General features: G+C 39.2%; 1 non-coding gene across 1 annotated transcript; it reads right to left on the reverse strand.

The window, feature by feature from the left end:
* Positions 1–1111: 1111 nt before the first annotated feature.
* On the reverse strand, positions 1112–1186 carry Trnat-ugu. The gene has a single exon. It is a non-coding gene; the product is annotated as a tRNA-Thr (tRNA).
* Between the last annotated feature and the right edge of the window lie 3251 nt (positions 1187–4437).

Raw genomic sequence — 4437 nt, forward strand, 5'->3', positions numbered from 1 at the left:
ATTTCCCAATCATCTATCACATAGACAAACCAAATTATTACTTGCTTTCCCATAATGTCATTGCCACTAATTTTGACATTGTCCTCTTTATATAGCAGTAGGAATTTTGCTCCCAGTAATTGTTACAGTAACTTCTCCTTGGCAGAGTCTTGATTAGCTATTTTCATCTTAATATCTCACTGTAAAAATTCATAGCATGCACTCATCCATTCCACATTTCAATGTCAAAGTCACTAACATGAGCAGATCTTACTGTTACACTCACTGAGTGTGATTATTTCATGCACTTGTTCGGAAAATCTGGCTGTAGATGTCCATGTAACATCTCTGCATTAAAGTGTTAGTAAAGCTTCAATGACAGAGTTCTATCAAATGCTATTTTGTGAAGATCTATTTTTTGTAGACTTGAATGACAACTTCACCATGGAAAGAACCTGCTGCTGTTTAGAGTTCATCAAGCGTAGTAGCTGACTTGGTTTACTTGAACTATAAAAATAGTTGATAGCAGAAGTAAATATTCATCATTATATGTTTTGGTGCTAAGAAATGTGAAGTAATCTCAAGTTTAAATCAATGGTGTCATGCCCATTACTTAAATATTAGGTTAAATCTCCAACCAATTTCAGAGAATGAGACTTCAAAATTACCAAAGAATACCAGCAATATAACCAGGTCAGTAATGTTACATAGTGTGTTTAGCTTTTCACTGGCCAACTGTAGAATCCCTAATGATGAAGAGAAGCTTCGTAATAAGGCATTAAACATAAAATGTGGCTACCCATGTAACTAAATATGAGAGGAGTGCACATTAAAGAAAGCATTTTGTAAGATACTTAATTTCCAACTGGAAAAACAGGTTGTCCAAAACTGCAATACTAAATACTATATGGTACAGTGTGCTCATTGATACTTAAAGTGTTTGTTTCTATTTCATGCAGTGAACAAATCATATGAGGAATGAGTCAGTTTTGTAAAGATTTCTATTCTTCATGTAGAAGGTACGCTTGTAAGAGTTGCTGTTAATTCAATTACAAGTGAAATGATAATTAAATGGACACCCTAGCTGCAAACAGGCGTTGATGTACTTCATTGGGGACATGTTGAAAATGTGTGCCCCGACCGGGACTCGAACCCGGGATCTCCTGCTTACATGGCAGACGCTCTATCCATCTGAGCCACCGTGGGCACAGAGGATAGCGCGTCTGCAGGGACTTATCCCTTGCACACATTTTAGGACATAATAATAAAACTAAAGCAGTATGGTCTTTTATTAAATCAGAATTAGGTACAACAGTTAACCACCAGGAAATTTCAAAAAACATACAAAACAACGTTACTATTTCAAACTCTTCTCAAATAGCTCAATGTTTTAATAAGTTTCTCATAAATGTAACAAAATTTGGTGTAAATGTGATTACTTATCAAAACAGTGTGAATTGCTTTGGCCTAAACAATAATAGTGACCACTTTGTGATATTTAGTAAAATCTCAGCTGAAGATGTAAAAATGCTATTTTGTCATTAACAAACAAAAATGCTCCAGGATGGGATCAAATACCCACCAAAGTAATTAAATTTGTATTTGGTAAAATAGCACACCCTCTGTCCTTAATAATCAATCAGTCATTTGAGCAAGCAAACTTCCCTGATGTGCTTAAGTATGCAGAGGTAAAACCACTGCACAAAAAAGGATCAATAGAGTGTATGTGAAATTACCACCTCATCTCTATCCTCCCAGTGCTATACAAAGTATTTGGAAAAATAGCTGCTGTCCATATAATAAATTTTATTGTGAAACATGGTTTTATTCTTAAAAACAAGGATGGGTTCCAAAAAGGGAAAAGCACCATGAGTGTTGTTAATGAATTCATTGAAAAAATCTGCTCATCACTAGATAAAAGCAACAAAGTAGCAGGTGCCTTCTGCGACCTTGCAAAGGCATTCGATTCTGGGAATCACTTCATGCTGCTTCATAAACTAGACAGATATGGCGTCAGACCAAATGCTCTGCAGTGGCTCAGATCTTATCTGACAAACAGGAAGCAAAGGGTAATCATAACATCTAACATCGTAAATTACACATCTCAGTGGAGTACAATACCACAAGGAGTCCCTCAAGGCTGAATCTTAGGGCCAACATTGTCTCTCTTTTACATAAATGATTTACCTCTTAGTATCAATGCAAATGGCCTTCCTGCAGTGGTAACACCTGTTCCCATCAGATCACCGATGTTAAGTACTGTTGGAATAGGCTAGCACTTGGATGGATGCACTCAGCCCTTGTAAGGAAACTTAGAGCTACTTGATTGAGAAGTAGCAACTCCGGTCTCGTAAACTGACATACTGCCGGGAGAGTGATGGGGTGACTACATGCCCCTCCATATCCGCATCCAGTGATGCTGGTGGGCTGAGGATGATACAGCGGCCGGTCGGTACCGTTGGGCCTTCCAATGCCTGTTCGGATGGAGTTTAGTCTAGTTTCTTAATATCAGTGCCTAGCCAGTCATGTTTGCTGATAGTACTTATGTACTCCTTGAAAAACAAAATGTGGGAGAAATTCTGGATGGTGTTATAAACACACTAAACAACCTAGATACATGGTTTCAACATAATGGCCATAAACTTAACTTTTCAAAGACCTTGTTTACACAATGTAGAACCAATCAATCAAAACTCAGTGACTTGAGTATTGTACATAAAAATCAAGTTATGGACCAAGCTCAGTCCTTTAAATTCTTGGGACTAAACTTGGACAAAAATCTAAGCTGGCAAGCACATATAGATTATTAACTGCAACATTAAACAGTCTTGCCTTTGCAATGGATCTGGTATAGCAGACACAAGCTGCAATGATGAACCATAGTTACTTTGAATCTGTAATTAGATACGGTTTAATTTTTTGGGGAAATTCAAGCTACATGCCACGAATCGTGCTACTTTAAAAAAGAGTTGTTAGAAAAATGTCTGCTGCCCCTCCCAGAACATCCTTCCACCCATTATTCAATAACCTAAAAATATTACCTATCCCTTCACTGTACATATTTGAAATTATCATCTTTTTACATAATAAACCTGAGCTAAGGGAAGAAAACCATTTCAAACATATGTACATCACTAGACACAAAGATAATTTCATGCTTCCACAACAGCTCTTGAAACTCTACCAATGGACACCCTAGTACATGGGACTGAAAATTTACAATAATCTCAAGGGTAGAGATGTACTGACGATGGAGATAGGTTCGCTAAAGAGAAAACTATGTGACCTCCTGGTGGAAAATACTACTATTCAACTGAGGAATTTATGAATGATGAAATCATCATTTGACTAGTGTGATTGTTTAATATTATGGCATTGTGCACAATATTGTACACATATGTAAAGATAATGTACTATCACATCATAAGAAAAACAATATCAACCAGTACTGGTAAAAATAGTGGTAGGGAATTGTGTAATTATGTACATCGTAAGGCTAAAATTTATGTCTCTCCTGTACAGCATCATCAGTAGATTTGTAAATGTATGTTATGAGACAAATAAAATAGAAATACAAATACAAACTATCACCTAGCCTTTAAAAAAACCCCTTGTGCACTCCACAAATACTCTTGCTCCCCGAGTAGCTCCTACCTTTGTGTAGTGCACCCCTGACCTGTCAAGAGGAGTCCTACAACTCTCCACCCAATAACATAGCTCCAGAAATCTGCAGCCCAGATCATCACGGAGCCAACATAGCCTTTGGTTGAGACACTCCACTGGTCTCCAAACCAAAGGAACCCAATCACTTCTGGAAACAATGCTGCAAATTGCCAGCTCTGGTTGCACCCCACAGGCAAGGCCAGCAGGCTTGTCCACTTCCACGAGCCACTGGTATGAACTGAGGATAGGCTCAGAACTTATGTAACAGGCATCATTGGTGCCAAAACCAGCCAGAACTCACAGATGACTGCAGCCTGCATGCTTGATAGCTGCATGCAAGGATTCCTCCACTTTTTTGGATGTGGCCTTCTGGCAGATGTATTCAGTACACATTGGCTTTCTTGCAGGCCCTGAATGCTATTTCTCTATGAGGCTCTATAACATACTTAACTGTGGAGATCCCAATACACAGCAAACCCCAACCCCCATTTGCCTGCTCAGACCTTGCTGAAAGACTGGTGTGAAAGCATTATCACCCACAATTCTCACTGCAGTCAAGGCGGACACCCCTTGCTGGGCCATCTGGAGGCTGCCTCAGTAGCAGAGCCTGTGGGTCAAACGAGTGACACCTGAAGTTTCCCATGTGATATATCGGATGATCCACCACTGCTACACCTCAAGGCAGCAGACTCAGGATCGCTGACTGTAGCCAAAAGTACCTTCAGCTGTTCGCAAACTGTGGCCAGCTTCTCCTGCATCTGCACCAAAGCATTTAAACATCCTTCACACCCCAGG

The sequence above is a fragment of the Schistocerca piceifrons genome, chromosome X, assembly GCF_021461385.2.
Source record: "Schistocerca piceifrons isolate TAMUIC-IGC-003096 chromosome X, iqSchPice1.1, whole genome shotgun sequence".
Taxonomy (NCBI): domain Eukaryota; kingdom Metazoa; phylum Arthropoda; class Insecta; order Orthoptera; family Acrididae; genus Schistocerca; species Schistocerca piceifrons.